At 47.0% G+C, this 27,927-nt stretch overlaps 1 protein-coding gene across 4 annotated transcripts in view; it reads right to left on the minus strand.

Moving 5' to 3' along the window:
• The window catches only part of PC (pyruvate carboxylase), a 250,421-nt gene that overhangs the window by 215,522 nt on the left and 6,972 nt on the right, over positions 1–27,927 (minus strand). For 3 of the 4 annotated variants that reach the window (XM_028710546.2, XM_028710551.2, XM_028710549.2), the window contains exon 2: positions 25,526–25,625. The gene's annotated coding sequence lies outside the window, so the exon portion shown is untranslated. Of the gene's footprint in view, positions 1–18,921; positions 18,941–25,525; positions 25,626–27,927 lie in introns of those variants that run through there. The other variant, XM_077920543.1, reaches the window with a different exon arrangement.

A 27,927-nucleotide genomic window follows, 5' to 3' on the forward strand; every position in this document is an offset into this window, starting at 1 on the left:
GGCTCTGTTGCATGCTCAAATCGGAAGGCTGAGTCAGGAAGAAAAGGAGTTTCGTCAGATCCGTGCAACAAGAGAGGTGCCTATTCCAAGAGGGTTGGTTATGAAGCCCCCTGGAGAAGGGGGAGAAATGTGCTGGGGCCTGGAGGCCTCCAAAGAAAGGCATCCCTGCGTAAGGAAGACTCCCTCCTCTCCTGCAAGCACTCCTAGCCAATTCCCTGCTTGGCCCTCTGCCTCTTCATTAGTTGCCAGATTGTTGGCCCTCCGGGTAGGAAAGAAACGCCGTTTTCTCTGTAATGCCGTTGCCGGAGAAATCTAATTAAACCGTGAAGATTCAGCAACTGCTCCTCTGGGCTGCAGCAGCAGCAGCAGGCAGGGATGGGCTTGTGGCAGGGCCAGAAAACGTCCAACAGGCCCCCAATGATGACGACACCCCATCAAAGAGAGTAGGACACATCCTCTTCGACTGAGCTGCTTAGGGGCCAGGAGAGAACTGATCACCCCCCTGAGCAGCCAGGCTTTGTAATAGAGTTGGCAACAATTAGCAGCAACGGAGGATAAGGCACTTGAGCAATGTGAGATGCGGTTAAGGCTCCGTTCCCTCTGCCTCTCCATGTTGCTGTTTTGCAGAGTTATTCCCACCGCCCTGTAAGATGTTGCAGGACTTCAAGCACACTGGATGGGGCTGATGGGAGTTGGGGTCCTGCGGCATCTGGGGGGCATCATGTCGGTGAAGGCTGCTGTTCTGCATCTTGCACGCAAACCACTCTCAGCCTTCAGTGTACAGAGCCAGTGTACAGCAGACGTTTCAAGCACTGGACTGGACTTGGGAGGACCAGGGTTCAAACCTCCACTCAGCCATGAAGCGCACTGGGTGGCTTTGGACCAGTCACTGCTTTGGACCTTCATGCCTACCTCTTCCTCTCTTATACAAGCTTATCTTTTGCCACCTCTCCCTAACACCCTCCTCCAGCCTCCAGCTTCAGGCAGACCCCCCAAGGACTGTCTTGGGCCCTCTCCTGATCCTGTCTCAAGGAAGAACTGCTGCCTGTCTGTCACAAATCTCCAGTCCATCATCAACCAGCTGGCTTTCTCCACAGCATTGCCCCCTCTTCTCCTCTGCTGCGGCTTCATCCTTCCTTTTAAGATTCTACATCGTCTTTTGCCAACTAGGTCCCCTTCAAATGTTTTGGACCACAGTTCCCATCAGCTCCAGCCAGCGTGGCCATTTTGGACTCCCATCAGCCCCAGTCCAAATGAGTCATTATGGTGGAACAGATGGCCACCGGATCCTGAGCTGGGCATACTGCCGCCACTTGATTGATTTGCCTGTCCTCCACCCCTAGCCCTGCTCACCCAGCCTTCTGCCCCAGATGGGAGGAGCAGCAGGACTGTGAATGCGATAGTGGTTGAACCACAGCCCAGCTCTAGAGACTGGATTACAGCCTGAGATCCTTTGGATTGACTAACCAGGCACCCGAAAAAGAAGAAGAAGAAGAAGAAGAAGAAGAAGAAGAAGAGAGAAAGAAGAGGAGCACAACAGGCTTCCCCCCCTAAAAAAATGTTGATAATTTAATTATTGGTATGTCTAAAAACTGTAGATAGCAACTGTCATTTGGGAAGAGGCATCCCTTTCTTCTTCACCTACACAGGAAGAGGGAATGCTTCTATAATGAAGTCTGACACATCATATCCAGGCTCCATGTAAAACAGAAGAAAGCACTCTTTTCATCTTTAAAAAATATTGTCTTCTTCATAGACAAATATTTGCAGATCTAGTCAATTAACCACTCCAAACTTGTACAATCAATCACCTAAGATTCCTCTAGGCTGCTGGCAGAAAGAAACTGGATTTTAGATTAACGCCTTTACTTTCTCCCGAGTAAAACTGTGCTGAATGCCAGCACTGCCAGCTGAACGTCCCGGCTTAAAATACACCCCCCCCCCAAAGAGGAACCAAGTGCACAAACCACAACACACCCTGAGCTGCTGACAAATCAAAAAAAGGCTGCTTATCTGTTGGAAGATTCAGGCAGATGAAAGGAAGTACTTTCACATGCAGCAGATAGTTAAACTATGGAACTCACTTCCACAGGAGGCTGTGATGGCCACCAATTTGGATGGCTTTAAAATAGGAATGGATAAATTTGTGGCAGTTAAGGCTACCAATAGCTACTAGCCACAATGGCTATGGAGGCAGCAATGCTTCTGAACACCAGTTACTGGAAGTCACAGGTGGGGAGAGAGCTCTTGTGCTTTAGTCCTCCTTGCTGGTTTCCCACAGGCCTCTGGTTGGCCACTGTGAGAGCAGGATGCTGGACTAAATGGGCCATTGGCCTGACCCGGCCAGCTCATCTTATGTTCTTATCTGTGCCATGTGAGAACGACACAACCAGATCAGCGCCACGATCCAACTCTGTTTGCAGAAGCCCTCAACGCCCGAGTGCCGCAGCACATGCAAGACGCATCATCACTCACTCCTAGGCCACAGACATGTTTTATTATAAGCAATTGCCGCTGCCTTGCCGCGATGGTGGGAATTGATGGAGAATGAAACACGCAACGAGCTCATCAGAAACTCTCCAGGGGCTGAATGGGAGGGAGAAGGCAGACGGAGAGAGGGGTTTGCAACGAGTCCCTGGAACTGGCTGACAACAACAGTTCTTGCAGGCAAACACAGAGATCCAGAGAGGTCGGTGCGTAAGGAGCATTGATTAAGCAGGGAGGCAACGATTGCTAGTCACAGATATTAAGACGTCTCCATCAAGGCAGCCACACTCCTATGGAAATGAAGATAGGATATCTCCGCTGTGTTGGAGGCAGGAGAAAAATGGGAGGTGAATCACACGCAAGGCATTAAGGTTGTCCGGGGTGTGGGGGTGGAGATTAGAGCTGTCTTGCTTGGCTTTGGTCCCTACTCTAACCATGTTCTGATGTCCCAGATTTGATTACACCATGCAAATTAAGATTAAGATGTCTTCCACCATGAGTCCCGAGGAGACACTGGCCAAGTCAGGATGAGTGGTGGGTGGAGTTGGGAAGGGCCCAGCGGGATGGAACAGGCAGCGTGGCAACAGAGGAGTCACCCCAAGAGAAGTTATGGTCAAGGAGTCGGGTCCTGAGGAGGGACCCAGTGGCATATTGCCCCAGCACTCTGCCCCGTCCCCTCTGATGTCACCCAGGTGCTCTGTACCCACTTCAGCCCCGGCTCCTGTGCCAGCCTCACCTCTGGCACTACTCGGGCCTGCCCCCATCCCATCCTCTCAGGAGAAGTCCACCGCCCAGTCTCATTCAGAGCTGGCGCTGATCCCCCCTCCATCATCGAGGACTTGGAGACACCAGCACAGGCATAAACAGACAGCTCAGCTGTAGACCACCAGAAAGAGCTCCCGTTTGTTTGACCATTCCAAAGGAACATCCTGCTTGCTGCCCTAAAGTTGTGTCCACCCACTTCCCATATAATGTAGTGTAGTTCGCTGCTTCAATGTTTTAGCTTGCTTAGCACTGCACGGGACCTGTTGTCCCTTTGAACCCTCTTTTGCTTATGTACCATACCAATTTGAGCATTAAAAGATTTCAGCAGAAAACACAGCACAAGCTCGAGTTCTTCACCCTCCAGTGACAGCCAAGGCACATGAGTCTTAGGGATCCCCTCCCTGGCACCACTGATCCCAGAAGTCCCGGCAGCAAAACTGGACAAAGGCCAGGGATTATGGAAGTTGTAGTCTGAGGAGGAAGGCATGATGTTATATTTGCTCTGCAGTTTGTTTGCTTCTTAAATATCAGCCTACCCCAACCTTCCTCCTCCAGATGTTTTGGACTACATCTCCCATCAGCCCCAGTGTCTCCATCAGCCCAAGCATCATGCAGTCTTGCTGACTGGGCAGATGGGAGCTGCAGTCCAAAACATCAGTCCCACCCACTTCCAGCATGTGGCCCGTGGAAGGCTGCCTATGGTTATAACGGCCTTTGCGCTAAATGGTCACACACACCAACCGCTTAAGAGGAACCATCCTGTTCGATCTTTGGCTTTATAGGTACCTTAACTTTACAGAAGTTTCACGGTCCGGATCTTCATTTAAATCTAAAGATCAGTCAATGCCAGACAGAGGAAAGGTTAAATCAATTACAAATAATCGATCTGCTGGCAGCTTTAATCTTCGCATCCTTGGCATTAGAGCCAAAACAAGTTAAGGGCTGCGTTGATCCTCCCAAGACAAAAAGAAAAAGCCTCAAGCTGTGCCTAAACTCTCGCTTTCAATTTGTCAAGAGCTCTCTGCACAGCCGCAGAGATTCGCGCCGCGAGAATGCTGTACCTTCTAGTACCTCTTACTTTCTATCACCTGGACAGATAAGAGGGGCTGCCGCTGGGAAGGCAGGCTCAGCAGAGATATCAGGGATGCATTGCAGAAAGAAAGAGATAAAACAGGGAGATTAAGAGGACAGGAAAGATGGAGTCTAAGGTGGCAGGCTGGAGAAGAGATGCTCAAAAGGCAGAGGAGTCTGCATTGGAAAGAGTCAAGGTGGAAGGCTGAAGCTATGCAGGAGGGAATGAGGAGGTGGGAGTGATAACCCTGGATGTGAGAAGATACTTTGAGGTTCCCACTCCACCCTGCCTTGTAGGGATATGTCAATTCTGCAGGCCCTGGAAGTGGTTGTGGGTGCTCAAAAGCCGATGCCTACAAACCATGCATTTTTAAATGGGACTCAAGTTTCTAAACCTCATGGCCACAGAGCGAAGCCTGGGAGGATGTGGGCAGTCAATGCCTGCTGAGAAGCCAGAGACGGGAGGTCCGAATAAGGTTTACACTGGCTGAGAATGGGGCTGAGGTGCCCTTGCCCCTCTTATGATCAAATAAAGAAGAATGTGTAAGGAGAAAAAAAGGAAATATGCAAATTAGCACTATGCAGATCATTTATTCTCGTAGCTGAGTCACGCTTCTCTCTGCTTGGATTAAGGACCTGAGCGAAAGACTGAAAATGTGTTGAAGCACTAAGTAGATGCAGCTCCTTGTATAAAAGGAACAGAGGATGTTGCCTTCTGGTGTTGTCTGCACTGACAGGCAGGAATGGCTCTCCAGGGTTGCAGGCAGAGAGCCTCTTCCAGCCCTACGTGGAGATGCCCCCTGGGAACTGAACATGGGACTTTCTGCATGCAAAGCAGATTGTCTCCCACAGAGCAATGGCCCTGCTCCAAAATGAAGATTTCAGTGTCTCTTGCCTCTCCTAGACCACCATGGGGCTAACAGTTCCCTGTCTCAACACCTGCGCCAACAATAGCTAGCCATGACGGTCAGAGGCAGTAGTGCTTCTGAACAGCAGTTAGTTGGGTCCTGCTTGCAAGTTTCCCATGGTTGGCCACTGTGAGCACAGGATGATGGACTAGATAGGCCTCCTTTGTCCTGATCCAGAAGGTGGTTCTTGTGTTTTCTTCTGCACTTTGTGCAGTGCAGAGTTAAACTATGGAACTCACTCCCACAGGAGGCAGTGATGGCCACCAACTTGGATGGCTTGAAAAAGAGGATTGGACCAATTCATGGAGGAGAGGGCTATCGATGGCTACTAGCCCCAATAGGTCTGCCTCCATGGTCAAGAAGCAGCAATGCTTTTGAATACCAGTTGTTGGGAATCACAAGGGGGCAGAGATGCTGTTATGCTCAGGACCTCCTGGAGGGCCTCCCATTGGGGCACTGGGTTGGTCACTGTCAGGGCAGGATGCTAGACTAGATGAGCCATTGACCTGATCCTGCAGACTCTTCTTATGCTCAACACTAGGTGTTGCTCATGGTCAAGCTCTGCCACTGAACCACAGGCTTGCTGACCACTGGCCCACTGGAGCCTAGTTCCATCTTCCTCTGCCCACTCCTCAAGACTTCACAGCAACCCTGTCACCCAAGAGCTGCCTGGCTGTAGATGGTGGGGACTGAGACTGGGGCAGATGCAGTGTCCTCTTTGCTCTGCTGCTCCCTACCGGTCCTGAAAAAGGGAACTTGCAAAGTATGAAGATTTAAAATAAAAATGCAGCATCTGGGCTTTTTTTTACCTTTCCCTCTGGAGCTGCGCTTCTGATGAGGCTTCGGTTAATTATCCACTGAGCTGTTTGCGCAGTGGGGGCCCAGTTACAAATTAAGCAGAGCGCCTCTTGCCGCTGTGAGGGGTCAAGGCTGGAAACAGTGGCACTTCAGAAACCAAATATTTACAAGCCAGATCTGTGCCCCTGAAAAGCAGCCACCCTGACCCAGAGCCCCCGGGTCCGCTTCCCACAATCCACAAGTCATAATTATTAATAACAGAGGCCGGTAGGCGAGTGGATCAGAGAAGGAAGGCGGGTTTCAAGGCAGGGTAGGAGGCCTCTATTCTGAGGAAAAGAAGCCGTCCTCAGTTTTTAAGAATTGCCTTGCTGCATTGGGTCCAAAGCCCAGAAGTCCAGCTTCCTCTTGCCTGCGATGTTATGATTAGGGTGTCAGGCTAGGAGACCTGGGTTCAAATCCCCACTCAGCCATGAAGCTCATCTTGGGACCATCACCAGCTGTCAGTCAAACATACCTTGGAGGGCAGTTGAGAAGACAAAATGGTGAGGTGCAGAAGGGCAGCGCATGCCACCTTGAGCTCCCAGGAGGAAAGAGAGGCTAGAAAGGAAATAAGCACATGAGGAGTGTTCTCCTGGATCAGGCCAAACGTCTTCCCAATCCAGTTTCCAGCTTTCCACAATGACCAGCAAGCAAGCATGACATGAAGGCAAATTACTACAACAGCTGGCATTCAGAGATAGAGCACCCCTGGACATGGAGTCTCCATTTAGCCATCAATTCTAATAACAGCCTCTAATAAATCTCTTGCTGCTACTACTCTCCCCTTTGAAAGCCATCTAAGCCACTGGCGATCAGCATAGTTTGCGGAAAGATTTTCTCAACTTATAAGAATGTACAAAGAGTGTACAGGATCAGGCCAAATGGAGCCCCCCATCAAGTCCGGCATCCTGTTCTCACAGTAGCCAACCAGATGCCTCCTCTGGGAAACCTGTAAGTAGGACCCAAGTCAAGAACCGTCTCCCTTCCAGGAACTGGCACCCAGAAGCTGCCTCCGACTGCGGAAGCAGAGCAGAGCCATCGTGGCTAGTAACTCAATCACCCTTTGTGGGGAAACCTTCCTTTCATCAGTCCAGAGCTTACTGCAGACACGTAGCACTTGGTGACCTCGAATTCCAGGATTTACAGGAGAGGGATTGGGGAAAGGGGAGAGAAAATATCCCTTCCACTTCCTCCACAGAATAACACCCACACAAGTATTTTGCAGGCTGGCTCAATCTGCAAGGAGACTGAAGCCCTCCCACGGCTAGTGCGCTCTCTCTCTAGTGCGCTCTCTCTCTCTCTGCCCGCCGGCCCTCCCTGCTTGCCGCTCTTCCAGCCTTTGGGAGACTTCTGCAGTTTCTCGTTCCAGAAAGCCGCTCTCCCGTGCACCAGTGTTATTAAGCTTGTGCTATTAAAAAACCAGAGAGCAGCACAAGGAGCCAAGAGCTCCTCTCCAGCCAAAGACTTTTCAATACTGTACATGTGTTTCATCCTCCAATTTTGCCCACGGGAAAAATATTTTTGGGGTTGCACCTTACCTCGGATTATTATTTTTTTAACAGGCCAACCCAGGAGCTGTGCTCACCCTCTGTGTGTGTTCGTGCGCACGCGCGCAAAGAGACCCAGCAGGCGACTCAGGATATGAATCCCTGGGGACCTGTGCCCCCCCACCACTGAACTCTGGACAACCGCCCTTCCCACCTTCCAATAAACCGCTCACAAGGGAGACAGAGGGGTGCAACTGGTTCGCTCACATTTCCAAGGCACATTCCGTTGGGAGATTAACCAGGCTAACCACAAGGGGCCCAGCAGGAGGAAGCAGGGGCTAAAGAGAGAGGCAAGGATCTCTCTGGTTAAGAAGAAACAGATCTGTCTTGGGTGTAACCAGACTGGCCTTCATTCAGGGCCAGGCGCTTTGAGTTCTCCAGGTCAAAGGGTGAAACTGGAAACCATCCACTGCCCAGCTGTCCCTGCCTTCTGTCCCATCCTCATAGGGATTCTGGAACGGAACAGACTGTTATATCTTCGTTGCAGACACCCAGAATCCAGGCCGCCAGCGTGGTCTATCCCTGATGTCCTGCAGATGTTGTCCAACTACATCTCCAGTCAGCCCCAGCCGTGCTGTAAGGGAAGCCTGAGCACTCGGAGGGGCTGCCTCACATCACACAAAGCACCGGGCAAGATGACTCCCTCATGCTTTCCTTCGGATCCACGGTTCTATAAAGGCTAAGCAGCCTTCCCCAACCTGGTGCCCTCCAGATTACAAGTTCCAGGCTGGGAGCTGATGGGAGTTGGGCCCAAACTTCTAGAGGGCACCGGCTGGAGAAGGCTGGGCAAGGCAGGTGCTTCCTGGGTGCTCACAAACAAGGCATGGAGGAAACAGCTCCTGCTATTCAGAAGTAGATGCTCTAATGGCTAATTACTGGCCAGAAAAGCCCAGTGAGGACTTGGAGACTACCCAGTGGAGAGGGACTTTCTTACCCCACCCACCTCTTATTGAGAAGTAAGAGGACTCAGTAAATATATCTACTGCGGCTTTCTAACATCTCATTTGATTTCCACTTACATTTCAAGGCTCCTCATCTGTGACCTACCACTCAGCTCCACTAGACCTCTCTGTCTGCCACCCTCTCTCTCTATCATCTTCCCCTGACAAAAGTGAGAGAAAAGAGACAACATTCATATCGCAGTGTGTTCAAACCATCATATTGGATTCCAGTCCAGCTCCATTGGCTTTCCTGAAAGAAAGGGTTCAGAATGGCTCTCTGCTGCCCTCTAGAGACCTGAAAGTTTTCTGTTGCTTCAGAGCTAAATTCAGATTTATTTATTTTTCCTGATGCTTTCTATATTAATTGCAGTCATGGCTTCCCATGAAACACACAACAATGGGAGACCACCTAACTCCCCAAGAGAGGGTGTGCTTTCAAAATGTGCAGCAATAAGAACCACACACTCTTAGAGGAGCCCAGTTCCACATGCCCCTTACTAGTTTTGTTTATAGGAGAATGGTTGATCTGGACATGGTTCCTTGTTGGAGTCCAAACCTAGATCTTGGGATGGGGGAGGTATTTGGTCCCATTCACATTCAATATGAACCTGCCTGATTTGCACTTCTACAACGGAAAAAAAGCTGTGCGTAAGAATTATAGGAAGGGTGCATAAAGCTGCATATAACTATGAAAATATACAAAGATGTGCTTTAGGGAAAACTGAAGATAAATAATTTATTTTAGGAGATGTGTCACGAAATGCTTGTGGGATTTCATATTTCTGGTGCGCAAATGTGGCAAGCTCCTGTTAAAATTGGAAGAATGAGAAACCGAGAAAAACCGAAACTGGCAGATTTGTCTACCCTCACCTGGAGCAGTGACTCATGCAGAGATGCAACAGGGAGCTGACCTTCTCCCTCTCCCACCAATGAATTCCAGCATCGGCCTCAGAAAACAGACCCTTTGTGGGCACTCTGAAACTGGCAACCAAGTGTTCAAGGTGTTCCACAAACATGATCTGAGCAATTCTTACACCATCCTGGCCAGGTGAGCTGCTTTTATCAGTATTTTATGAAGAAGGGCTGGCCGGGAGTAGAGGAGGAAAGAGAAGAGGGTTGTTTGTTTGTTTTTTTAAAAAAAAGGTTTTGTCCCAAGGGTGTTTTTTTTCTTTAAAAAAATTGTTTAATATAAAATCAAAATTACAAACAAGACAAAAAAAGATCAAAGCTACTAAGCATAACACAGGAGCAGTACTAAGGTTGTACTTTTCAAATAAACCCAGCCAGATGGGCTGGGTATAAATAATAAATTATTATTATAAATAAAGAGCAAATAATATAGAAAGAGAAATGCAGCAATATGCATCATGAGAGCCACATTTTTGGGGCAAGAGAGTTTTGCATATCTGAATTTAACATGTAAGAAATGAATCTCACTAGACATCATTAGAAATGTTCTGGTCTTCCTCACCCTTAGAAATGCATAATTTGTGAGTTACTTTCTCTGCAAAAGAGTCCACATATTCTTTTACCCCAGCAAGAGGACTAATCCCAACAGCTGATAACAAATCCCTGTCCATCAGTTGTCTGTTGGGGAAGGAACAAACACATGGGACAAATTAAACAGGGTGGATCTGGCCCTGGCCCACACTCAAGGGTACCATGTATTTATTGATTGATTGATTGATTGCATTTATGCCCCCACTTTTTTCTTTGCCCCTTTCTTCATTTAATCCCCACCACTACCCTGTGAAGTAGGTTAGGCTGAGAGGCAATGAGTGGCCCAAAGTCATCCAAGCAAGATTCATGATGGCCCAGTGGGGAATTGAACCCTGATCTCCCAGGTCCTTGGGTGGACACTCTAACCATTACACCACCACTGGCTCACTTTTCTAAGGAAATGGGCAGGATGGAGACATACTGGATCACATGCATACGGAAGTCCACATGCATGCTTGCATCTCCAAATGGTATACTCCAACTCCTTGAAGTGTAACCAGCAGGCACAACCCAATCAGCTCCCCCACTCCACACGCTGACATTTTTCACAATGAACCCCTGAACTAAAATCAACTAAAATCTAGAAGAGTTTTAAGGATGTGACTTAAAGAAAAAGAGAGCACAATAGATGTGTGATTCATTCATTCATTCATTCTGCTGTCTGACGGCCCTTCAAGCTTCTCTCTGCCCCCCCCCCTGTGACAGGGGTGGTGAACGCCTGACCTTTTTGCGATTCGGTTTTAAAATGCCAACAAGACAAAACCTGATCAGAGAGCTGTTGGCTGCCAAGATTCCTGGGCTGTTAAAAAGCAGCTAAAGCAGGATCGGCCCAGGGGAGGCTGAAACGAGATACATCCAAATCTGGGGCACAACGTTTCACTCCATTAAGGCAGCCTTTGCCAACCTGCGGCCCTCCAGATGTTTTGCACTGCCAGTCCCACCAGCTCCCAGCCAGCCACCATGCCAAGGGCTGGTGGGAGGTGGGTACCCGTTTCCCAAGCAATACTGGCCTACCTCACAGGTAAAAGGACTGTTGGGATAATGTGAATTGCTTTCAATGCTCATGGGCAGAGAACCCCTTTTCAGCCCAAAGAACGCATTCCCTCTTGTAGGAAATCTCCTAGGGGGTTGCATGTTAGCTGTGGGCAGGGCTAGGTGCAAAAGTGGGTGTGGCCAAATGGGAAAAGGGAGGAGCAACAGGTGCGACTTTTTCTCTTGTACAGTAGGCAATGTTCCAGCCACACAAAAGCCAGAGGCTTCTGCACAAAACAGATACGCTTCTCCATCCTGGCACACAGCTTCAAGTTCACTTTTTGGCAAATCAAACACACTTGAGGAGATGGGCAGAGAAGAGCTTGAAAGGAGTGCCACCCAGGAAGAGTCCTGAGAGCCAGAGAGAGGGGTGTTTGCCCCCTGCCCCCCCAATCCCAAGTTCCCCACACCCCAGACATAACTGGGCAGCTGTGAGTAACTAGCAGCTTTTAAAGGGTTACATATTTGAGTGATGCTGCCGTCTTATTTTTAGGAATTTTACTGCTTAGACTGTCTTACTGATTTGTTACTTTAAGTACTGCTATTAATCGACTGATTGCCAGCCATCCTGAAATATTTTAAATAGAAAAGGCAGGCTATGATCATTTCAAATCAATTATTAGAGTGGCTAAAGACTCACATTTATTTATTTATTTATTTAAGGTCATTAATCCGCACAAAGCTGCTTTGCTCTCGTGAATTCTTACACTGCAGGGGGTCATTTTGGGGCTGGCGTGGGAATTTTTTTTTGGGGGGGGGTGATGGTTGTGCTTTCAGTAAGTCCAGCTGATCTCTCTCCGCAGGGGAGGAGCAGGGGAGGCAAAAGAACAACTAGAGGAATTTCATTGTGCCTCACAAGTGGTTCAATAAATGTTTCATTAATGTTATTATTCCAGACAATTTGTAAGCTGGTTGATTGTGAAATACCACAAATAAGTTTTCAAAAGAATAAAACAATAAAATCAGTTTAAAAGGATTTAAAATCAGAAATATATAAAAAGAGGATAGATACGCAAGTCAAGAGTCTACATATCTGAGCAGGCTTGTCTAAACAAAAATGCTTTTATCAAGAGCTGAAAAGAGTACAGCGAAAAGTGTACTGATGTCAAAAGGCAGGGAGTTCCAAAGTGTAGATGCTGCCACATTGAAAGACAGATTTCTTACAAAATCTGTACCTGTAACAGTGCCAGTTCTACATACCTAAGCTGCCAAGTGGGCATATATGGGGTAAGGTGATTTTGCAGGTAAACTGGTCCCAAGTTCTTCAGGGCTTTATATACTAAAGGTAACACCTTAAACTTGGCCCAATAGCAAATGGGCAACCACAGCGGATCTCTGAGCGGAGTGTTAAAAGCTGACAGGGTCTCGCTCCCGTCAGTAATCACACTGCAGCATTCTGCACTAAATACAGTTTCCAGATCAAGCACAAGCGAAGCCCCACACAGAGCGCATTGCAGTAATCCAATCTTGAAGTAACCAACGCATGAACTACTGTGACCAAGCTTTCCCGATCCAGCAATGGTTGCAGCTGCTGCACCAGTCGCAGCTGGTAAAAGGTGCTTCTAGCCACTGAGTTGGACCCAGAAGCCCCTCCAGACTGAAAACCTGCAAACACCCCAGGGGGAGTTTTGTTTTGCTGGTCCTGTTTAATGTCACTGGGAATGTGGTGGAGAATAATGTTAAGGTCTGTTATGAGAATTATAAGGTCTAAGATATAAAATAAATGATCATAAATGTACCAGGCAAACACATACATAAATATATAAACTACGTCTGAAACAGTACAGGAAAACAGTCCTGAAACCATTTTGACTCTCCCAAATTGACCTCAAATGTTTCTCTGCAAGGAGGAAGGAAATGGGAAAACCTTCCCAGTGTCTCTTTGCTCACAAATCCTGTCTCAAGGGCCTATCTGTGTATGACTAGGGTGAGCCTGTGGCCTGGATTCAGGAACTGAATATTTACCATCACAAAAGAACATCCAGGATGCCCAGGTAAAAGCAATCAGTGACCATTATTAGGTATCCTGGCAGACAGGTTTTCTGATGTAAACCACGCCTTCAGTGATGTATGTATGATGTATTGGGGGGTGGCCTTGAGCTACAGGGTGGCAATATCAAAAATCTATATAAGAGCTTGCACACCAATGTTCTGGGTTCCTCCTCTGTCCTGCGTGGGGGGGGGTGAGCACCCTGTTGCAACAGTTTAATAAAGATCAGGCTTACTAGCTGCTTTGCTTCTCAATATTCTCTGGTTGGCCTCTGTTATTTTCTTTTACCGATAACCTACATAAGGACTCTATTCGGGCTGTTGGGTACCCCATAAAGGGAAGGGTGCAGTTCTTCTTATAACAGGTCTTTGGTTCTTATCTTTTTGAAAATAAATATTTTTTAAAAAAAAAAATCCATAATGCAGTAAAATTATAACTGCAAAAAATACAAATCGAAGAAGTAGAATTTTGAATCCTCTCTTAAAAGTAATTCTTAGCCCTTACCACCCACAGAGGACAGTAGCTCCTCCCAGCTCTCACCTAGGAGACGGACATTTCCCTGTCTCTCACCCAGGGCCCTTCATTAGCCATCTACCACTCCCACAAGTATACAATCTCTGGACCTGGATAAAGGTCGCAGACATAGGACTCCAAAGAAATAAGAAAAGAAGAGAAACAAAGAAGAGAATCAGAAAAAGCGACAGAAAGGGACAATAAAAAGAAAGAGAGACGGACAGGAAAAAGAAACACTGGAGATCAAGATACAAAAAGAAAATTTCTGATTTTCCTTCTACCGGTAACATAAAAAAAGGAAAAAGGATCATTCAAAACATTCAGTCCATGCTTTTATCTTTTTGATGGGTGCAAAAAATTGTGTGGGCAAGAAAATGGAAGGACCGGAATCTGCCATCTGTTTCGGAATGGCTCATGAAAAGTGTTGGCAGCGATGAATGCATGTGGAGAGATGGAATTGCTTTGTGGATTATCGACATGAGAAATATAGAAATGGAAGATTAGAAAGGTCCTTTTTCAATCTAGATCACAGCTTCCCAAACTTTTTTTGGGCTCCTGCCCTCTTGTTTCCATAAACTCATCCCCAGTGCCCCTGAACCCTACCCTACAAAACTCATTATTCAGAAGAGCGGTTCGCATAACCCACTAAGGAAGACAATAACACAATAAAATTCAAAGCAGTGGCAATTAACTGCACATTTATTCAAATTCCAATTAAAACTATTTAGTTCAATCTGACAAAATTCATAACCTGGATACAGTGACACCAGACAGCACATGAAAAATACTTTTACACATTCTTACTAATAAAAACTTAAGGGTGAAGGAAATTTGTAACTACTTACCAAACATGCCCCAAAACCTTCACCTACCACAGATGTACGGTACTTAATTTGTAAGTAAATCAATAGCCATTACCAATAAATGGCAATCCCATGACTTGTGACACCTCAGAATGATAAATACAAACGAATGTGACCGAAGCAAATAGCTTTGAAAGTGAGGAAGGTGTTTCGCTCCAGGCTGCAGCCTGGTCAATCGTAAATAAGCAATCAATACACTCGACGTGGCTCACCTCCAGCACTCCTCTACCACCCCCTTGCTTGCAGCACCCCCTAAGTAATCCCACTGCCCCCCAGGGGAGCAGTATCACCCACTCTGGGAACCACAGATCTAGATTATGCATTTGACTATGCCTTCCTTTGCTTATCAATGCATTATACATTTTCTATTAAAAAAAACCCTATATAAATAATATTTTGTGTGGCCAAGGGCAAGCCACGACTCAAAACCCAATTCATGACACGCAATATGGTTATTAAAACAACAACAAACAAATGAATACTGTCAAGGATATGAGAGAAGGGCATTTGGAGCAGCCAAGTGAGAGCCACAGGTCCTTCCCCTGCGCCCATTCCAAAGCCCTGAACAATGGAGGACCCTGAGGCAAGGGAAGGCCGATGCAAGATGAGTCTGGCTCAGGGAAACTGCTTAAACAAACAGGACATTGCCAGGGGAGGTGAAAGCTGAAAAGAAAACAGCTGCAGAAATTAAAAGCGGAGGCAGGGAGATGACTGGAAAGCAAAATAAACAAAACGTCAAAAAAAGGTAGAAGATTCACAAGACTCTGGAGCAGGATGGAACAAATTGATGCAGGTCTATTGATGGCTACTAGCCATGATGGCTGTGCTCTGCCTCCACACTCAAAGGCAGCAATGCTGGAAATCTCAGGAGGGGAGAGGGCTCTTGTGTTTGAGTCCTGCTTGTGGGTTTCCCAGAAGAGGCATTAGATTGGCCACAGTGGACCACTGGCCTGATCCAGCAGGCTCTTCTTACGTTCTTAGGTTTTGCCCCCAAAATTCCCCAGGTGTCAGGTGTGCGTGCAGCCAGGCCCTGTGACCAATAGGACTTTGCAGGACTGGGGCCTTCCTAAGTTTGTTCTGAAGAGGCAAGGCGAGGCCGATTGGTAACTCACAGCACCTGGTGGCAAGAGCTGGGAAGGGATTTCCCTTCGGCTCTTTGCCACAGCAACACACTTCCAGCCTTGGGCATCTTGCTTCCTGATGCTTGAACCTTGACTTCTTGACTCCTTGCTTCCTGACCTGCGGACCCTTGGCTTCTTGACTCCCGGCTCTCTGACCCTCGGACTCTTGGCTTCCTGACTCCTGGCTTCTGGACCCCCGTTCCTGCTCCCACCCCGCCATCTTGCCCCCGGTCCTGATGTCTCCTGCCGGGACTTTGATCGCCCGTGAACCGGACCATGACACCAGGGCCCAGTTAATAGGAGCATAAGAAACTGCTTCACACCAAGTCAGGCCACCGTGGTCCATTTACCTCAGTATTGTCTAGTCTACACTGACTGGCGGCAACTCTCCCGGGTTTCAGGCAGGGGACATGCCCAGCTGGACATGGAGATGCCTTCAAGGGTTGAACCTGGGGCCTTCTGCATGCAAAGCAGATGCTCTACCACTGAGCAGAGGCCCCTTCCTTAAAATGGAGGAACCCCAAAATAAGCCAGATGTGTGCTGCATGCACACTTCCTCCTTACCCCTTGTACACCCACAGCTGAAGGCTGCTATCACAACAACTTCAAAGTAAGGAAGGTGGGGAGAAGGGAATTCTTTATACAGCAGATTAAATTCTGAGCCAAAGAAGACTTTGCGGGGTTTAAGTCTCGTAAGTGGCAATTGATACTTTTGGTGTTGTTAATAAATTTGGAACTAGCTCAATATCTATGCTTTTTATAGATTATTCAATAATATTCTAATTGGTTCATTTGGGATATCATACCCATTTCTCTTGCTTCCAAAAGCCTTGGATCGCATCACATCTCCTAAATATAAGTAAATAGTCCTCATACAGCTTCCCACAACTCCAACAATTATCCTGAGACAGATTATAAATCCATTTTAAATTGTATGGTGTTTCAAATACCACTGAGGCAGAGTTGTGTAAAATGAAGTTCCTACAAGAAAGCTTCTCCATTAATTGCCAGAATGGTTCTGTAATATTTGGGACGTAACTACAATTCCTTATACAGTCAAATTGCATCTTGCACAGTGTTTACATTCTGGGGGCATATATGCAAAACCACATATAGGCACGCCGCCCCCTTGGAGCAGCCCCTGCATAAGCAATCTTATCTTCTGGAGCTGGCACACCATACTGATCTTAGTGTAAGCAAGGCAAAGAACTTTTAAGTTCTCCACCTTGCTAACTGGGGCTCTCATGAGACCTCACACGGCCTCTTTCTATGCCAGGAAAATCCTGCACAAAAAAGAGATTTTAAGCTCTCTGCCTGCCGTGTGTTTAATTTGTGCGATCTCAACTGGCCAGCCGTCAACCGTGTAAATTTGAAATCATGCAAGTTAAATAAGCAAAAGTTGTGAGTTGTCTCTTTGCCGGCTAGAGTAAATTATATATATTAGAGATAGTAGGCAATTATTCCTGGAATACATTTGGGACAGGGGTACTTGAAAGGATCACCTGCTCTCAAGAGAGTCAGCCTGCCTGATAAGAACATCCAGCGAGGTACAGATCCAGGTCACAGCAGGAGCAAAAAAAAAAAAAATGTGCCTGTGTTTGGTTGGAGTTCCAGACCCTGGAACACCTTCCATTTGGGATGTGCATCTAGCCTAGGGGTGGAGAGCCTGTGGGGCCCTCCAGATGTTCTTGGACTCCCAACGCCCATCTGCCCCAAACAGCATGGCCAATAGTGAGGGATGGGAGTTGCAGCCCAGCAACTCTGGAGAGTCCTCTACAAGCTCCCCACCTCCTGCTCCCTTCCCTCTTATCCTTTCCAAAAGGTGTTGAACACCATTTTGTTCCAAAGAGCTTCTACCAACCCAGTCTGCGTCTGCAGCAGAAGTGTTTTAAAGGTATATTTAGATGTTTTATTACTTGTTGCTTGCTGCCCTGGGCTCCTTTGGGAGGATGGGCAAGAAAAATTTAATAAAGAACAAAAAATAAAATAGCCTCTGTTGATTTGTTCCTCCTGATTTGAAGGTTTTGGGTTTTTTTGCCTCGCTCTGTGTGTGTGATTTACATTTCAGGTTGTTCTTTTGCTGCTCAACTTATTTATGTTTATTGTTGGTGTTACTGTAGGTTGAATCCAACTAACTTCTACTCAGAATAGAGCCACTTAAATTAATGGCTCTAAGCTAGTAATATACAATAATTTGAGTGAATCCACTCTGAGTAGAAGTAACACTGGTGACAACCAAATATTTTATTCTGGTGTCATGACACATTGAGTAAAGAAAGTGGCTTACATGTGGCAACATACATTACAGATGTGTTTTTGTGCACATCCTTCGTTTTGCATGGAAGCTGTTGTCCCCAGCAGGAATTACAAGAACCTTTGGCCGATGCAATAAGAACAGGGATCAGCAACCTAAGGCCCATGGGCCTGAAGCAGCCTGCGGAGGTCATTTGACCAGCCCACGAGCTGCCCCCGAACCGAGCCACCCGCTCACGTGCTGTGCTAAATCGGTGCAGTGCGGCGCGGGGAGCCGCTTCTGCTGCGCCAGAAATCATGTCTGCACAGGCGCCAAAAATTGCAGGCTCACAGGCACACGCGCGATCCAGCCCATGGAGGGATCTCTGCGGGACCGATCTGGCCCAGGCAAGATAAACCTTGCCAACCCCTGAATAAGAAGATAAAAAGAGCCTGCTGGATCAGGCCCATGGCCCATCCAGTCCAGCACCCTGTTCTCACAGTGGCCAACCAGATGACTTTGAAAACCAGCAAGCAAAAGAGCTTGCTGTGGTTTCAGCAAATGGTATTCAGAAGCATTTCGTCCTCGAACTACGGAGACAGAGCATAACCATTGTGGGTGGTAGCCATTGATAGCCCTCTCCTCCATGAATTTATCCAATCCAGTTTTAAAGCCTCTCGAGTTGGTGACCAACACCGCCTCCTGTGGAAGTGAGTTCCATAGGTCAACTGTCAAACAGGTTGTCACATTTTATATAGAGGCATCTCATTTTGGGGAGTAACATAAGCAAGTAAACAAAGGATGCTTATGGTCAAATTTTTGGCAGGCGGGGGAAGAGAGGGTGGCATGATATTGTGCCAACCCAACAGAAAGGAGAGAGAAATGAATGCCCACTTGCACTCTTTACTCTGATTGGTACAGAGAGCTAAGCATAAATTAATTAAGCAAGCAAGTCACAGCTCCATCCAACCCAAGCCACCTCCCTCCAATCTCTGCCTAAAGCATTTCCAATAAATCTTGCTCCACAAAACCATGAGGACTAGTCGTTTGCCCCCACCACCAGGACCTCCTAAAGTTAAAGTCAAGAAGCAGCCAAACAAATGAGGCACATACCAGGCTCTGATCTTGTACAGAGACCCTGCAGAAATAACGTACAGCAGCCCAGTTCTAGGTATGAACCCTGGGTTATGTATTAAGCTTTTTCACTGCAGACAGAGAGAGAGAGAGAGTCAATGTCAGAAGCTGATTACTAGTCTGTCTAGAAAGGGTAGCCAGCCTCCCTCTCCCACCCCAAAATCTGGGATTCGTGCCACTTAATAGGCAAGAAGAATCCTAAAACTTTGGTCCTGGGGGAGGCAGACACCAACTATCTGATCCTATTTCCAGCGTCCTCAGCAGATCGAGAGCTTCCTGCAGCATGGCGATTATTAAAGAGTTCCCTTCAGCGCAAGACGTAATTGCCACCTGTCCCCCAGAGCAGCCGCCAACTCTCTCAGAAATGCTTGAAGCCACGCTAGTTAATAAATCCCCAATTTAAAAGGCTTCCCCGTTAACATTCCCAAATGGAGTTGAAGGCTTTCCGTCCCCTCGCAGACAGACACAGCCCACAAGACCTCTCACTTGCAATGCTGGTACTGTTCTGAAAGGTGCTGGTATGGCAGGGAGGTTGTGGGAGGACTTCTGAGAAGCAGGGATGAAATCTCTCTCTCACTCGTAACACTAGAGCTCAAGGGGAACCAACGAAGCTGAATGTTCATGACTTCTTCATGCAGCGCATATAGTTAAGCTATGGAACTCACTGCCACAGGAGGCAGGGATGGTCAAAACAACTTGGATGGCTCTAAAAGAAGATTGGACGAATTCATGGAGGAAAAGGCTATCAATGGCTACCAGCCATGATGGCGGTGTTCTGCCTCCATGGTCAAAGGCAGTAATGCTTCTGAATACCAGATGCTGGAAATCACAGGAGGGGAGAGGGCTCTTGCACTCAGGCCCCACTTGTTGGCTTTTTGAAAGAGGCATGTGGCTGGCCACTGTGAGAAAATGCTGGACAAGTTGGCATAATCCAGCAGGTTCTTCTTATGTAAAAAGGAAGGTAAAAGGTAAAGGTAAAGGATCCTTGACAGTTAAGTCCAGTCGCGAACAACTCTGGGGTTGCGGCACTCATCTTGCTTTACTGGCCGAGGGAGCCGATGTTTGTCCGCAGACAGTTTTTCCGGGTCATGTGGCCAGCATAACTAAGCCGCTTCTGGTGAAACCAGAGCAGCACACAGAAATGCGGTTTACCTTCCCGCCAGAGCAATACCTATTTATCTACTTGCACTTTGACGTGCTTTTGAACTGCTAGGTTGGCAGGAGCAGGGACCGAGCAACGGGAGCTCACCCCGTTGCAGGGATTTGAACTGCCAACCTTCCGATTGGCAAGCCCTAGGCTCAATGCTATAGACCACAGCGCCACCTGAGTCCCCAAAAAAGGAAGTGTGGGTGTTAAAATTGCCCATCTCCTGTTTGCAGCACCTGGAATGAGCAGGCCCACAGTTCACCTGGTCACAATCCTTCCCACTTTAATGAGGTGTATTGTATTTCTGCTTACATTTCTGTTTCTTAATTGGTGGCTGCACACATAAATTAGCATGTGTAAATGTAATGCAGATCTGTGCCATCCTCTGTCTTTCATTCTTTCTGTTGCGGGGGTGGGGGTGGGGGAAGCCACCTTAGTCAGTTTTGTCCCTGTACTAGTTGGCCAACAACTGTGGCCCAAGGCCACATTCACACCATACCTATAAAGCACTATACCACCACTTTATAAACAGTCACAGCTTCCCCACAAAAATTCTGGGAGCTGTAGTTTGCTCAGGGTGCTGAGAGTTGCTAGGAGACTCATATTCCTCCTCCCGGAGCTACAATTCCCAAAGTGGTTTAGCAATCTATCCCTCTTCCCAGGGAACTATGGGAACTGTAGCTCTGCGAAGGGAATGATGGTGGCATGATATTGTTTTCAGTGTGTGGTGTGAACATGGCCTAGTGTTCTTGAGAACGCCATTAAGATGAAGCAGAATTTCATGGGAAACTGGGCTCAGAGAATAGCAATACTTTGATGGGAAATGAAACACACATGCATAAAAGCAGGCATAGGCAAATTGGGCCTTCCAGATGTTTTGGGACTACAACTCCCATCACCCCTAGCTAACAGGACCAGTGGTCATGGATTATGGGAATTGTAGTCTCAAAACAACTGGACGACCGAGTTTGCCTACGCCTGCATAAAAGCCATGAATATTTAGAATGTTGGACTAGGACCTGGGAGAATCACCGCCCAGCCATGAAGCTCACTGAGTGACCTTGGGCCAGTCACTGCCTCTCAGCCTAACCTACTTCAAAGGGTTGTTGCTGTGGGGATTAAATGAGCAGGAAGAGAACCATGTAAGCCATTTTGAGCTTCAAGGAGGAAAAGGTAGGATATAAATGCAATGAATGAACGAATGAATCTGCTGCCTTATAAGAATTTGGGTTCTGGATATTTTGCCTCAGATCAATCTAAGACAAAAGGAATACATACTTATATTAGAAAGGGAAGTTTGGCACTGAAACAATAGGCAAAAGACCAGCAGGGGAGAGAAATCATGCTGGTGAGATCAACAGGAAGACGAGGTTAGCTGCTGCAAATATTTATGCTCCTAACATCACTCAAATACTGTTTCATTTCTATAAAATATATCTATTACACACATATGAACCAGATCTTAAAGCTTAAAGAAAAGTGCTAAGGGAGAAACTATTCCAGCTGGGAGAGTTATAATGGTGTTATAAATGTGTTTGACACATTATCTATATTTTTAGAACCCACCCCAGTTGTGATTATGATTTGTTTTAAACTGTTTTTTAATGCTTTATTTTATATTGCTGTAAACCACCCTGGGACATTTTGGTGAAGGGTGGGCAATAAATCTAATAATAATACAATGGGGAACCTGATAGATCAAACAGGAAGCAAACCCCAACCAAGTCAGTGACTTTTACCATGAAGAGGGAAAACAAGCAACACAGCTTCTATTCCTGGTTAATGTCTGGGGGTATCTGCACCCTGCAGAAAAAGAATGTACCTTTTCTCAATGTTCATCAATCTCATCCAATAATTAATTGTTTTCTGGCTTAGTAAATAGAACAAGAGACTAAAGAACATTCAACCTATTTGATGCAGAGCATAATCCAATTTTTAACAGTTTCGATACAGTGCTTAAGTATTTTATTGTTAAAGAATAATATGCCTATGTACAATTCTTCAAGAGCGTTGGGATAAATATGTGCAGGTATTGGGGGTCTTACAGTCCGCAACTTATTCAAAGGGCCTGCAATATTCTATACAGTGGTACCTCGGGTTAAGTACTTAATTTGTTCCCAAGTTACGTACTTAACCTGAAACTGTTCTTAACCTGAAGCACCACTTTAGCTAATGGGGCCTCCTGCTGTTGCTGCGCCGCCAGAGCATGATTTCTGTTCTCATCCTGAAGCAAAGTTCTTAACCTAAAGCACTATTTCTGGGTTAGCGGGGTCTGTAACCTGAAGCATATGTAACCTGAAGCGTATGTAACCCGAGGTACCACTGTATTTCCCCACCAGGTACCCTCCAGTTTGCACTAAAACTCCCTTCCGTCTCAGTCAGTGTGGTCTTATGATGATGGGGATTATGGGACCACAGCTGTGATGGTTGGGGCTGATGGGAGTTAAGGGTCCAAAACATCTTGAAGGCCTCAGGTGGGCGAAGGCTATTCTCGAAGTGTGAATTACTTGATTGCTTGGAGACTCAGGCTAGTATTGTTCCTAAACCATGGTAAGCACAAACTAGAGCGATGTCTGATATCAACCCCTTTGTGGTTTTCACGAACATGCAGATTAACCGTGGTTTTCAGCTGCACTCACAGTTGCTGAGAGGCAACTAGGGCAGGCAAATGGCCCACACGTCTCCTGCCACACTCACATTTTGTTCCTAGGTCTTGCAAGATGAGAGACTTTTGTTCTGCAGGCTACCGAACAGCTTTTCCGGGGGTGGGTGGAGATTTTCCAAGCATTACAAGAGCTCCCCTGCTGGCTTATCAAAAGAGGCCTCTTATCTTATTCAAACCTGGACATGGGCAGCCTCCATCTGATATCAGCTTTGTAGTCCACAGGGGAACGATGATGGCAGAGCCGGAGGAGCAAGACACGCAGCGGGGCGCGAGGGAGGGGCGGAGAGAATACAATGCTCAGGTGCCTGAAAGACTAATTGCCTTTGGAAGCAGCTGAAAACAGCCTTTCTTAGCAAAAGCACATCGTGGCTGAAACAGCACCCAGCAGAGAGGAAGGGGCAGAAAGAAGCACTTTTGGGTCGGCTCAGATCGGTGTCTGACCTGGCCAACAAATGCACTACCAAGAAGAGGTAGGAGTATCATATCACAGAATTGTGGAGTTGAAAGGGACCACAAGGGTCATCTAGTCCAACCCCCTGCAATGCAGGAATCTTTTCCCTAACATGGGGTTCGAACCCACAACCCTGAGATTAAGCGCCTCGTGATATACCATTTTTGGATTACAGAACGGGGTGGATTACAGAACATTTTTTAATGCTTCCCTAGGTAAATAAAATTTTTAAAAATCGCTGTATGAAGCAAGAGACCACAACAGGAAGCAGGCTGGCTTAGAAGCCTGGGAGGATGTGTGGAGTCAAATGCGGCTGAGATCTCAAAGCCAACAGAGGGGAGGTCCAAATAAGATTTACACTAGCTGGAGGTATGGACGCGGGTGGCGCTGTGGGTAAAAGCCTCAGTGCCTAGGGCTTGCCGATCGAAAGGTCGGCGGTTCGAATCCCCGCGGCGGGGTGCGCTCCCGCTGCTCGGTCCCAGCGCCTGCCAACCTAGCAGTTCGAAAGCACCTACAGGTGCAAGTAGATAAATAGGGACCGCTTACCAGCGGGAAGGTAAACGGCGTTCCGTGTGCTGCGCTGGCTCGCCAGATGCAGCTTTGTCACGCTGGCCACGTGACCCGGAAGTGTCTCCGGACAGCACTGGCCCCCGGCCTCTTGAGTGAGATGGGCGCACAACCCCAGAGTCTGTCAAGACTGGCCCGTATGGGCAGGGGTACCTTTACCTTTACCTTTACTAGCTGGAGGTAGGGCTGAGGTGCCCTTGTCCCTCTTGTGATCAGACAAAGTGGAGCAGTTGTTAAGTCGCCTTGGGTTGCCCTGGGCAAGATCAAGCGATTTAACTGATTAAATAAATAAATAAAACGTGTTACGTAAAATAGAAGATATGCAAACTAGCGGATCATTTATTCCAGTAGCTGAGTCACGCTACTCTCAGCTTGGATTAAAACCCTGAAAGATTAAAAACGTCTTGAAGCACTAAGTAGATGCGGCTCAGTTTATAATTATTTAACAGAGGAAGCCACTTTCTGGTGCTGCCTCCCCTGTGTGGCAGCAATGGCTCTCCAGGAGCCTTTTTCAGTCTTACCTGGAGATGTCACTGGGGACTGAGCCTGGGACCCTCCAAGGGGGCAAGGCCAATTGCAGCAGATGAAAGCGCACGCTTGCTTGCCTGGGATGGGCCTGACACAATGTCGGTATGTTCCCCGCTCTTCAAAAGGGGAACTCAGGGAGCATGCTGAAGTCTATCGATGTACCTTAGAGCTCTATATTAATCCGCTAAACGCACACCTGTAACCTGGTCTATGTTTAGCCTACGTACTGAATTTTGATAATAACTGAGCTGAGGTTCTAAGTACTATCTCCAAAAGCAGCAGCTAGGCCACACACATTCCTCACTCCCAACTTTTAACGGGGGGGGGGGGCTACTTCTTCACCTCCACCCACTCCAAAGATAGAGAATAACTGAATATTGGCATTTACATAAGAACATCAGAACAGCCTGCTGAGTCAGGCCAATGGCCCATCCAGCCCAGCATCCTCTTCTCATAGTGGCCATCCAGACGCCCGTGGAAACCCGAAAGCAGGACCCAAGCACAAGAGCCCTCTCCCCTCCTGTGCTTTCCAGCAACTGGCATACAGAAGCTTTTCTGCCTCAAGACTGTAGAGGCAGAGCATAGTTGTTTGGGCTATCGATAGCCCCATCCTCCATGAATTCAATGAATACTCTTCTAAAGCTGGAGGCCATCGTTGCCTCCTGCGGAAGCGAGTTCCACAGTTTAATGGTGTCCGTTCTTACCCAGTTCATGACCATTTGGAGTAAGCCTGAGGCTAGTCGGCCCACATGTCCCAGGCCCTAAGGAAGTTAGATTAGCTTCACCCAGAGCCAGGGCCTTTTCAACTCTGGCTCTGGCCTGGTGGAACGCTCTGCCTCATGAGACCAGGGCCCTGCAGGGTCTGATTTCTTTCCGCAGGGCCTGTAAGACAGAGTTGTTCCGCCTGGCCTTTGGCTTGGAGCCAATTTGATTTCCCTCCCCCTCTTTCTTTTTTCTTTTCCTTTCGCCTCCTGCGATGAGGCTACATTTTAATATTTTAATGTTTCAATATTTAAATGTTGTATTTTAATTTTGTTTTTAAGTTGTGTTCATTCAACTTGTTTTTATTAGTGCTTGTTAGCTGCCCTGAGCCCAGCCTTGGCTGGGGAGGGCGGGGTATAAATAAAAATTATTATTATTATTATTATTATTATTATTATTAATAATAATAATAATAATAATAATATTAGTTCATCAGAGAGATTTAGCTGAACAGGAAACATACCTTCAAGGCCACTGTCCTCCTCTAGAGCATTTGGTCCAATCCTGGCCACCCTTCACTCGCCCAGCTTGATGTCCTGGGTTCAAAAGAGCAGAACTGTGGCCTGTGGGAATGAGGAGGAATGAAATAAGTTACGGGTCAGCCAAAGCACATCCTCACGCCATGCTTCTGAATCATTTACCACAAGATCCGCCTACTTTACTTTATTGTCACTTGTACAACTTGTATACAGTGAGATTACACGTATAGTGAGATACATGTGCCACCCCAGGTGTTTTGAGGTACATCAGCCTCAGCCAGTGTGGGATGGCACCCAAACTGTGGCAACACACAAACAGTAACGGATAAATATACCTCCAGGCCTCCCCTCAGGCCTGCTCCATGCCTCCACCTTGAGTGCTTTTGCCTGGCTAGAAGTGGGATTGGATTTCTTGCTTGCCTTGCTTGGAGGATGGAGAGAGATCAGGGGAGGGGAGGAGTGTGTGGAAAACTCTGACTTTCACATGACCAAAATGCAGCCTGCCACAAAGGCCTTATCTGCACTATGCGTTTAAAGCAGCGTCACTCCACTTTAAACCATCATGGCTTCCACTCCGCAAAGCATCCTGGGAACTATTTGTTACAGGTGCTGAGCGTTCTGAGGGAAAGCCTATTTATTCCAGAGCCTACAATTTCCAGAGTGGTGCAGCAGCCAATCCCTTCCCACAGGGAACTCTGGGACAGGAATAGGGGAGTCTCCTATCAACTCTTAGCACCCTTAAGAAGCTACAGTTCCCGTAATCCATTTTGCGGAGCCATGACTGTTTAAAACAGTGTGGTGGCACTTGAAATGAATAGCGCAGGGAAGGGGTGAAGTTAAGAAACACATCCACTACTCCACCCATTTTCATCTCAGGCCTCACGGCTGGCATGTGGCCCTTGCTCCGCAGCCTGTTTTACACGGAAATGTTTTCATTCTTGCTCGCCTGTGCGAGCAATTCAAAGGTGAAACGCCACGTCTGTGACCTGTTTTAACATTTTCCTGCCTACAGGGCAGATCTACCAAGATCCCATTCAAGAACAGGGGCTGCTTTTGTAACGATTCAGAGACTGAAATGGTCTCTGTGCACCAAAGAAGACAGTGGACACAGAAGATCTGACTTTGCTCAATATATCGAGCCAGATTAGGTTGGCACACACCCGAGAAGGCCTGTCACTGCCCGTGACAAGAAGATCCCCAAGTCTAAAGCAACTGTGACAAGATGACAAGCAGGATTAATCTCCGCATCAGCTCAAGTCTCTTGTGGGAACCACCAGAGATCCCCTTTACTCAGGGTGGAAATACCTAAGCAGGGCTCTTGGTACACCACCACACTTCTACCATTTGTGTAGGGCACAGGCAAAGGATGGCCGCATTTTATCTCCTGAGGTACACATGTTCCTTAACAAGAACAATTTTAAAAAAAAATAGAAACCAGGTTTCTAGCCCCGGAAAAGTTTAAAAAGTCAGGAAGCTGATTGGCTGAACAGAGTTTTCAATGGCTGAGGATTGGTGCACTTTGCTACTACTACTAGCCTTTACTGACATGTTAAAACAGTAAAATCATACAAAGGCATCCAAATACATTGATAATCCTTAGCATATTGTATCTTCCCATGACTAGCTGATATCTGCAAAAGAGAACTTTGGAAGATGCCCCAAAAAGACATGCAATTGGGCACAACCATTGTAAGAATACCACTTTTGATACTATTTTTTCTTAACACATAAGCAGGACTATTACTTGTGCATTTCATTATGAGCGGTTAGCATATTGGACCAGAAGAAGACCCACTGGGCTGAAATGTGTTTGGTTTTAGGCAAACAGCAGTCACAAGAACACTAGTTTGTGGATTAGGCACTGACGTGGCCAGATTATGATATTTATTATTATATTAAAGCATTCATATTCATTCCTTTATTCTATGTCATTTAAACATTTTTTTTTATCCACTGTGGTATTAAAAGTTTGTTCACTCATCTCTTTGGAACATTTCAGCGGCAGTACGTTTCAATTTCCATCCTTACCCAACTTCTTGTTCTTGTCACAGAACACATTATGCAAAATCCCTAATGGCAGAGTATACAAACCAAAAAGGAATTATGCAGATACATTTTGCATATTTCATGCAGGTCACAGAGTACAGGTTTTCCAGACGTGGAGACAAATTAGCATTCAGGACACACAGTCCTACCCAAAGCCTGGCTGCTGTGAATTTGACAAGTTGGGCAGCATCTAACTACAGACGCATCTGGTACAGTGAGGTGTAAGCAGGGCTTATCCAAGGAAGGCTGGCTGAGCCGTGGCCAAAGCTCACTCACGAGACCAGCTCAGCCACCTCACTTTGTAGTAAAGGTTGTTTTCTGAGCCATTCAGAACAGAGTA

The sequence above is a fragment of the Podarcis muralis genome, chromosome 16, assembly GCF_964188315.1.
Source record: "Podarcis muralis chromosome 16, rPodMur119.hap1.1, whole genome shotgun sequence".
Lineage (NCBI taxonomy): Eukaryota > Metazoa > Chordata > Lepidosauria > Squamata > Lacertidae > Podarcis > Podarcis muralis.